The sequence below is a fragment of the Gavialis gangeticus genome, unplaced genomic scaffold (genome assembly GCF_001723915.1).
Source record: "Gavialis gangeticus isolate Ggan-Ray unplaced genomic scaffold, GavGan_comp1, whole genome shotgun sequence".
In the NCBI taxonomy this organism is placed as follows: domain Eukaryota; kingdom Metazoa; phylum Chordata; order Crocodylia; family Gavialidae; genus Gavialis; species Gavialis gangeticus.
The window spans coordinates 63,666,564-63,677,176 of NW_017729032.1; positions in this window are offsets into that span (position 1 = coordinate 63,666,564).

The window sequence follows — 10,613 nt, forward strand, 5'->3', positions numbered from 1 at the left end:
CCACATCTTAGTGTCATCAGCAAATTTGAACAGGGTGCTTTTCACCCCCTCGTCCAAATCACTGATGAAGATGTTGAACAGCGCGGGCCCGAGGACCGAGCCCTGCGGAACCCCACTGCCCACGTCCTTCCAAGTTGAGAAGGACCCATCCACTACCACCCTCTGGGTGCGGCCCTCCAGCCAGTTGGCGACCCATTTGACTGTGTGGGTGTCTACGCCACAGCCTCCCATTTTCTTAATGAGAACGGGGTGAGAGACAGTGTCAAAAGCCTTCCGGAAGTCCAGGAAGACTATGTCCACTGCTACCCCTGCATCTAATGATCTGGTGATCTGATCATAAAAAGCCACCAGGTTGGTCTGACAGGACCTGCCACTGATGAACCCATGCTGATTGCCCCTAAGCATGCAGTCCCCTGCTGGCCCCTCCTGGATGTGTGCCAGAATTATTTTCTCAAACAGCTTGCCTAGGATCGAGGTAAGACTAACTGGCCTATAATTTCCCGGGTCCTCCTTCCTCCCTTTTTTGAAGATTGCAACCACATTAGACATAGGTCTGAGTGATTGATTCACAAAAAACCTACAGAAGCAGTTAGCTGCCTGAAAGGGTCATAGACACTTAGTTTTTTTAATCATTTTTCACCCATCTAATGCTTTAAGTTTATTTGGGGTCCACATACCTAATTTCCCTGAGGAGGCCCAATCCTGTCAACATGCTCTGAGCATGCTTAACACACTGACAGAACTGAGTACAGTACAAAGAACAGCAGCCATGGCAACCTTAATTGAAAAACCAGCCAGCATCCAACTTTTTATATGTAAAACTAGTGGTTAGAACACTCCACAAGAAATTGAAATTTGGGTTCTAAGTCCTTTTTAGCCTGAGGGGGTTCAAACCTACATTTCTCATGATGGTGTCCTAACTATCAGGCTATAGGGTAAGGGGGTGGGAGGCACAGTCTCCGTTCCTCCTGTTGAAGTGGTGCCACTGTGCACAAAGGAAAGCAAGATTGGAATTAAGAACTGAAAGCCAAAGAGGGAGCAAGTGAATTAACACACAACAGTAAGCTTGCTGACAAATCCTAAAGTGGCGCGGTAGTCATTTTTATAATGAAGTCAGTATGGCATTGACGGTACCTAGTTTACTTAGCAGTAAAGCCTTATCTTCACTATGCTTTTATAGCAGGATAGCTAACACACGTGATTTATCCCTGCAATAATACCCCTTTTTGTCAGTGAAGACATACCCTTTGAAAGTGCTGTTTGGTGCTTCAGTGTGCTTCTGTAATTATAGAATCACAGAGAATTAGGGTTGGAAGGAACCTCAGGAGGTCATCTTGTCCAACCCCCTGCTCCAAGTAGGACTATCCTCAGCTAGATCATCCTAGCCAAGGCTTTGTCTAGCCAAGTCTTAAATACCTTCAAGGATGGAGTTTCCACAACCTCTCTAGGTAACCTGTTTCAGTGCTTCACTACTCTCCTAGTGAGAAGATTTTTCCTAATATCTAATGCTTAAAGCAAAGTGGAGATGTCTACTAACATGAAATGACAAAGCCATCTGCAGTGTGACTGTCTAAAGATCTGTCAGTTTTATTCTGCATAATAGCTCAGAAAATACAAGACTGAAGTCTTAAACATACTCTGGAACACAAAGACCAGCCAATTATGTGCAGATGGAAAAGCTGTGGCCTCACAGCCTGCTATTTTATGTCAGTACAATTTAACTAGGTATACAACCCAACTCAAAAACAGTATGTTCAGACAAGCACCACTGTGCGATATATGGCATCTGCGGTGCCACATACCACATGTTCAGTTGATCTCCATGCTTCAAGGAAGCAGCATGGAGGTGGGGTTTTTGTTGTTGTTGTTGTGTGTTTTGTTTTGTTTTGTTTTGTTTTTGACCCCGGATATCCAGCCTCCCGTACCTCAGGTGAGGTATGGGAGGCTGAAGCCGCTCAGTGCTGGCCTCAGCCTCCTGTACCCCACCTGGGGTACCTTGCTGCATGCCAGAACGTGCGTGGCACCAGAGTTCCCTGGGGACAACTAGCAGTGGCACAAGGTTATCCCCAGGGAACCAAATGTCAACATGCATCTGGACATGGCCTATGTGCTTATATTTTGAAATGGGTAGGAAAGAAGTTCTTAAATATTATTCATCATGAACCTTTATAGTGTAGTGGTAGTAAAGTATACATGATGGACTTGACACAAAACTGATTTAGAAATTAGTTTATTCAATTTAATTCAACTTTTTAACATGCTGATATAGAATCGTAGAAAAGTAGGGCTGGAAAGGATCACCAGAGGCCACCTAGTGTAGTTCTGCCACACAACCATAAAGCAGTGTCCTAACCTGCCATGGGTAAAGTGACGGGACGATGTTCAAGCCCAAAGCTGCACACAAGCCTCTAGATGAGGCCTAACTAGCTCTGAGTAAAGAGACTCTGTCATCTCTTGCATCTTGTACCTAATGCTTCTGTCAATGCAGCCCAAAACCTCATTCCCTTTTTGTACTGCTGCATCACACTGCAGATTCATATCGAGTCTGTGATACACCATGACTCCTAGATCCATAGTGTTGCCATCCAGCCGGGTCTCATCCATCTTGTGTATACGTTTTTGATTATGCTTCCCAAGGTGTAGCACGTTGTATTTGTCAGCATTGAATTTCATCCTTCTGGCTCCAACCCAACTTTCGGATCTGCCAGGATCCTTCTAAATTGCACTCTGCTCCAGCTTGTTCGCAGTCCTTCCCAATTTCATGTTGTCTGCAGATTTGCTCAAGAAGCTCTCTATTCCAGCATTCATGTCTTTAATGAACATGTTGAACAGCACTAGGACCAGGACAGAACCTTGTGGGACTCCACTTGAAACTTCTTGCCACTCTGATGTGGATCCATTCATAATTACCCTTTGCATGCAACTATTGAGCCAGTTATCTATCCACCTAATAGTTTTATCTATTCCATATTTCTCCAATTTGTTTATGAGGTCATATGGGACTCTGTCAAAAGTCTTGCTGAAATCCAGCTACAGCATTCCCTTCATCTACCAAGTAGTTATCTCATCAAGGGAGGAGATCAAGCTTGTTTGGCACAATTTGTTAGTTCATAATAAATCCCTGCTGGCTGCTTGTGATCAGCCTTCTCCTCCAGATGCTTGCAAATGAGACTTCCTTATGATAAACTTCAGTCACTTCCCAGGTATCAAAGTGAGGCTAACCAGCCTGCAGTTTTCCATGTTCTCCTTTTTGCCTTTTTAAAGAGGGGCACTGTATTGGACCTTTTCCAGTCTTCTGGTACCTTGCCTATGTCTCACAACTTTGTAAATATTATTTCCATGGTGTCTGTGATTTTTCTCTGCCAGTTAAGTACCAAGTATGAAGTTTACTGGGCCATGCTGAGCTGAATTCATTCAGACCTATCAAAAGCTCTCTGTTTCTTCTATCTCATCCCTCAGCTTGTCCCCTTCCTTATCCAAATAATTCTTGTCAGCTATCTGGTTTCAGCAACTTTTTTTTGTGAAGACAGAAGCAAAATAGTTGCTGAGCAACTCTGTCTTCTTTCATAGATTTCATAGATGTTAGGGGCGGAAGGAACCTTGCAGAACATCAAGTCCAGCCCCCTGCCCCAGGGACAGGAAGTCAGCTAGGGTCAAATGATCCCAGCAAGATAAGCATCCAAACGTTTCTTGAATTAATCCAGAGTAGCTGCCGGCACCACTTCTGGAGGGAGTCTATTCCAGGCTTTGGGGGCTTGGACAGTAAAGAAGTTTTTCCTTGTGTCCAGCCTAAAACAGTCTTGGAGGAGTTTATGACCATTGGTCCCTGTTATCCCTTGGGGTGCTCTGATGAACAGACGTTCCCCCAGATCCTAATACACACCCTGTGTGTACTTATAGGTGGCCACCAGGTCCCTCTGAGCCTGAGCTTTTCCAGGCTGAAGAGTCCCATGGCTCTCACCCTCTCTTCATAAGGCCTGTTCCCTTGCCCTCTGATCATGCGTGTGGCTCTCCACTGGACTCTCTCAAGCTTCTTGACATACTTCTTGAATTGTGGAGCCCAGAATTGGATGCAGTACTCCAGCTGCAGCCTCACCAAGGCTGAGTACAGCGGGAGGATGATATCTTGAGATTTACTTGAGAAGTATCTATGGATGCAAGCCAGAGTTTTGTTTTCTTCACCAGCTACGACATCACATTGGTGGCTCATGTTCATCTTGTGGTCAATCATGACCCCAAGTCTCTTTCAGCCGTGGTGCTGGCAAGCATACCACTGCCGAGCCTATAGACATGCTGCAGGTTTTTCCCCCCCGAGGTGGAATACCTTGCATTTTTCAATATTGAACGTTGTCAGGTTTGTATCTACCCACTTACTAAGCTCATCCAAGTCAGTCTGGATCACTAGCCTGTCCTCAGGTGTGGACGCTATGCCCCAAAGTTTAGTGTCATTGTCGAACTTAGCCAGTGCGCTTCTGACACCAATGTCCACATCCACAAGGAGATCATGGGACACCAGATTAAAGGCTTTTTTAAAGTCCAGATATATGATGTCAGTCTCTTCTCCCTTGTCCAGGTGATGTGTCACTTGGTCATAGAAGGAGATTGAGATTAGTCAGGAAAAACCTACCCATGACAAACCCGTGCTGGCTGTCCCTCAGGATGTTGCCCTCAGCCAGCTTATCAAGAAGGGTCTCCTTGATAATTTTCTCCAGAATCTTACCGGGGATTGAGGTTAAGCTAATTGGCCTGTAATTCCAAGGATCTACTTTCCGCCCTTTCTTAAAGATGGGTACCATATTGGCCTTCTTCCAGTCTTCAGGTACTTCACCTGTGCTCCATGAGTTTTTGAATATTTTTGCCAATGTTTAGGCTATGACACCTGCCAGCTCTTTGAGTACTCTAGGGTGTAATCTGTCAGGACCTTCTGACTCGAAGGCGTTCAGCCTCTCAAGGTGTTCCTTTACTAGGTCTGCATCAATGCTGGGTATAAATACGCCCTTACCCTGGCTGTCCCACATCATGCTAGGCAGGGCCGTCCCTTTGGGCTGATGAAAGACCAATGCAAAGTACCCATTAAGCAGGTTGGCTTTTTCCTGGGTGTCAGTTATCAGTTGTCCCATTTGGTTCAGCAGGTGTCCAATGTTACCATTGTTTTTTTTCTGACTCCCTACATATATGAAAAAGGACTTTTTATTATCCTTGATATGTGAAGCCAGATGGAGTTCGGTTGCAGCCTTGGCTTTCCTGTTCCGCTCCCTGCAGGTACGGACCAGTGCTGAGTACTCCTCCTGGGTGGTGATTCCAGCCTTCCATCCTTTATAAGTCTCTCTTTTTAGGCATAGGAGGTCCTCAAGTTCCCTGCTGAGCCAAAGGGGTTGCTATGCCCTTTTGCTACCCTTCCTTCTAGATGCGATGGACATCCCTTGTGCTGTCAGGATCGCTCCCTTGAGAAGCAGCCACTCTTCTTGGACTCCTCTTCCTGTTGAGTCACGGTCCCTTAGCGCCTCAACAACGAGCCTCTTGAGCTTGTCAAAGTCAGCTTTCCTAAAGTTGAGGACTTCTGCATTGCTAACTGACTTGCCAGCTTTGCGATGAATAGTAAAGGTGATCAGCTCGTGGTCAGTCTCACTCAGCTTTCCATCAATTCTTAGGTCACTGACTAGATCATCCCCTTTGGCCAGTACCAGGTCCAGCAACGGTTTACCTCTTGTTGACCCATAGACTTCTTGAGTCAGGTAGAACTTGTCCATGCACGTGAGGAAGCTTTGTGACCAGTTGGATTTGGCTGAGTACTCTTCCCATGAGATGTCCAGGTAGTTAAATCTCCCATGACAACCCTGTACCAAGAATGTGCAGCCTCAGCCAGTTCCCTGGTGAATTTCTGGTTAAGCTTTTGTTTCTGGTTAGGAGATCTGTAAGTAGACTTCTACCATGGTGTCCCCTGTGCCATGTTCCCCACGTATTTTAACCCAGAGGGACTCCAGTCATCCTCCCTGGGTGCCAATGTCAATTTGCAAGGTTGTGTAGCTGTCCTTGACATAGAGAGCTACACCGCCACCATGTTTATCTGCCCAGTCTCTCCTGTACAAGATATAGCCATCTATACCTGTAGCCCAGTCATAGGTGGAGTCCCACCAGGTCTCCATTATCCCTATGAGGTCGTAGTCATTCTTGTTTAGCAGTTCCTCCTGTTTATTCCCCAAGCTCCTGGCATTGGTGTACAGGCCAGGCAGGCAAGTGTCCCATTGGGAGCCCCTGCCTTCCCCACAGATTGTTCTGGGGCTGAGTAGGGGTGGGTTCCCTTAAGTGCTTTAGCCTGCTGGATTTATAAGGGTTGCCCAGTGGGCTAGCAGTGGCGATAATCCCCCCAACCCCCGGCAGGCTTAGTTTAAAGCCCGGTTGAGCAGGTCAGCCAGTCTGGCTGAGAAGAGCTTCTTTCCCAGTGGAGTGAGGTGGAGGCTCTCTCTCCCCAGCAGACTGCTCTTTGGTGAGAGAGGCACTGGACTGTGATCATAGAAGCCAAAGCCTTCACAATGACACCAGTGCTTCAGTCTTTGGTTGACTACCTCTATCCTCCTCTCCCTCCTCAGCCCATAGCCCAAAACTGGGAGGACTGAGGAAAACACCACCTGTGCCCCCAACCCCTTAAACCTCGCTGCCAAAGCTGTGTAGTGTCTCATGACCCAGCTGGGATTGCTCCAAGCCATGTCATTCATGCCCACATGGATAAAGGAGCATAGGGTAGTGGTCGGTGGGCTGGATGAGTTTAGGGAGCCTCTTGGCCACGTCCCGGATACAGGTTCCCAGGAAGTAGCAGACCACCTGGGCTAGGGGGGCGGGGCAGCAGATTGTACCCTCAGTCCCCCTCAGGAGAGAGTCTCCCACAACGACTACTCCACGAGTGGCCTTAGGGAGAGCAGGAATGGTAGTTGTGGGTGAGCCTGCATTGCCAGCAGCAGCTGGCAGCTCTGCAGGCTCTACCGGGGCTGCAAGAGGTTCGTACCTGTTGCAAAGCTCCAGAGGGGAGGGGACCTTGGTGCAGCAGGCCTTGGGGCCATTGACTACCTTGACTGGACAGTGTGGGAGATCCCCAAGTCCTCCCTTGTCCTGGAAGGTGACCTTGGTCTACCCTCTGCCTCCAGGGAGTGAAGGGCCTGGCAGTAGGAGTCTATCTCATGCTTGCCATCCCTGATAGCACGTAGTCTCTGGACTGCGGCCTAGAGCTCCTCATTCTGGCACCCCAGAGACTCCAAAGTGGAGCAAAGCCTGCAAGAGAAGGTGGTCATGCTCCTGGTCCCACATGCCTGGCAATGTGCCAGGCACCCCCGCAGCCATCTGTGTGGAGCCTGGAACCGTGGGTTCCATCTGGGTGGAGGCCTCTGAGGTGCCAGGGGGGCCGCAGATTCTGAGGGGACCCTTGGGGTGTGGTGTGCACCCATCCACATTGTGGCACTGATAATCTGGCTACTGATGGCACTAGCTTCCCTAGGGCTCACTGGCAGGGCCTCGGGCCCTCCCACTCACCCTCCTGCGTGAACTCCCACACTAACCCGCGTGCTGGGCCCAGAAGCGCACCTGTTTGTGCATTCTGTTCACGTGGCTCCCTGGGGGGCTGGGCCAAATAGGAGCCAGGTCAAGGCAAGACCTTCCTTGGCTCCTCTCAGCTGCCTCCCCGCAGCTGAGCTACCCTAGTCCCCTCCCATCACAGGCCCCACTTACCTCCGGCTGTGCTGGAGGTTGTCGGGGTGCTCCGTGGCTGTGGGGGTTGCTGGTGGACTTCAGGGTGTAGGGGCGTGACAGGCATGCACCCATGCATCTCGTTCCACTCCTGGAGCCAACATCTTGTTAAGAGTTTGGCCTATTTAATTGAGGATCCATACCTTCCTTGGTTTTTCTTTTCTGGCCAAATTTCTAATATAATAAAAGCCTTAGACTGTCTGTCCATCTGTCTGTCTGTCCATCCAGAACACTCTGGCCCAACTGCGCATACACCGCCAAGAGGGCGGGTAGTGATTGGCTGGCCCAGGCGGCCCCATGCACAACTTTGCACCGGGGCTCAGGGGAGGAGATGGTTGGGGGCGAGGGAGCCATGGGTCCATGCCAGCCCCCCCCCCCGCTCAACAACAGCGAGCAGGGAGGGGAGGACAGTGGGGGATGCAGCAGTCTGTTCCACCACTGCTGCTGAGGGAAAGGCCATGGAGAGGGGGGTAGTGGGGTTGGGGCTATGCCGGGCTGTTTCTGGCAGGGGGACAGGTGGGCTGTGCTCGGGCTGGGCTGAGTAATGGGGCAGTCAGAGGCCAGTGGCTCCTCCAGGGCTGGGGACAGGCAGCTCCTGCTGCTGCGTGCACTGCAGGGGAACCAGGGCACATTCTTCCCTCCTTTAGCTGCCTGGCACCATGGCCCTGGACCACCCACTGGGCTTTGATTGCCCCATGCCCTGGCCCAGCCAGGGCCTTGTTCACGGTGAATGGGGCTCCATCAGGGCTGGGTCATGCTAGTATTTTTATAATGTCTTTTTGTTGTCCTTAACTTGCTTCACCAGGTGAAGTTTATTTTTACCATTGCCTTCTTGATTTTGTTCCTGCAAATTCTTTCTATTTCCTGGTATGCTTTCTTGGTAATCAGCCCATTTCCCCATTGCCTGTATGCTTTCCCCTTTTGCTGTTGAAGCATCTTAGAAGCTCCCTGTACAGCCAGATTGCTCTCTTGCCATTCTTCTCATGCTTCTGTCATGTTGGAACAGCTTCTTGTTGAGCTTCCAATACTCTTTAGAAGCTTCCAGCTGTCCTGGGTGCCTTTATCCTTCAGTCTGTCTTTCCATCACATGATGAGTAACATCTCCTTAAGTCAGTTGAAAGCTGCCTTTATGAAATCCAGTGTCCTAGTTCTGCTGACCTTACACTTTCCCAGTGTCAGGATCATATATTGTATCATATTGTGATCTTTTTCTCACCTTTGCATCCTCTACCAATTCTTCCCTATTAGTCAGGACAAGATCCAAGATAGATGATCTCCTAATTATATCCTCAACTTTCTGGAAAAGAATGCTGTTCTCCAGACAAGGTAGGAACTTGCTTGACTTTTTATGTTTGGCTATATGATTCTTTCAGTAGGTGTCTGGAATATCAAAGTCTCCCATCAGGACAATCTCATAACTTCAAGATAAATTTTGTTGCTTTCTTGAAGTGTCTCATCCACACTTTCATCCTGACTTAGTGGTCTATGATAAATCATCACCATTTTATTGGTGCTGTATTTTTCACCTTTTATTTTCACTCAAATATATTCTGACCTTCTTCCTTCTGAACTGGGGAACAAATATATGGATTTTTGACATACAAAGCGATGCCACATTTCTCCCAATCCTGTCCTTCCAAAAAGAGTGTAGCTCTCACTGCTGAAATTCCAGTCATTGAAGCTGCCCCACCAAGTCTCTGTGATACCATAGGAACATAAGAACTGACATGTATTGAGTCAGATCATAGGTCCATCTTCCCAGTATTATCCTGTGTCACACAGAGGCAGAGATTGGATGCCGAGAGGGAGAAAAGTGTTTTGTTTTTTTTCTCACTGTTCATCTCTCACTTGCAGCCTCCAGCATAGGTGACCACTTGTGAACCATGCCATTTTTTTACTTTGGCCTCTAAAGTCAATCTTAGAGGCACTGATATTGAAATCGCCACCCTTGGGAACAGAGGTGGATCCAGACAGTGTACTTGCACCCTATTTGATTCCTGCTCCACCCAAAGTTTACAACCACCTGTTTGGCAGTACTAGCAGCATTTCTAGACTCTTCATCCACATGCATTAGCAACCTGCTCTTCTTTTTCATGGGCTTGATGTTCCACCAGTCAAGCTAACCTCTGCTCTGCCATGCTGCTCTCTGCTGGCGAGAATAAGCTCCTCTCTCTCAGCCCTGCAGGTGAGTTTTAACTCTCTTTGTTCTGTTCTGTGTTGCTTCAATCTAAGGGAATAGCATAGCCCAAGGCCCCTGTACTTGAAACTTCAGGTTTATTTTTAATTGGAAGAAAAAGTGTTATTTGCTTTATAGGTGATGATCTACCTCGTCCCACACACCTGTTTCCAGCGCCTACATCTGCCCAGGCTTGGGAGCAACTCAGTTCCAGCACAGGAACAGCTTGACAGACCAGGAGGAAACCAAGCAGCTGTGTAGGGCCTAGGCCCTAGCCCCGAACCCGGTGCAAACCAAACTGGGAGCTACGGGCTAGAGACTACCCGGCTCATAAGGGGCCTGTTCCCGTGAAGCGAGAGCGGAGGGAGGCAGGGGAGGAACCTGGACCAAGCTGCACCCTGCGGAGGTGCTCGCAGGGACCGGAGGTGGGGCGTGTGGCGACCGCCTGAGGCCGGAGCACCATCCCCCTGTCTACTAGCAGCGCGGCCGGGCCGGCGAGCGAGCGAGCAAGTGCCGCTTGACGCGGGGCCTTGGGGGGCAGCGCAAGGGGCGGGGCGCAGGGCATGCTGGGTTCTGTGGTCCACAGCCGCCGCAACGGCTTCGGCTCTGCGCCAGCGCGCGCAGCTGCGCCCGGGCGTCGTCACGTGCCTGGGGCCGCGCGCCCCGTCACTCAGCAACGGCGCTGCCCTCCCCTCACCTC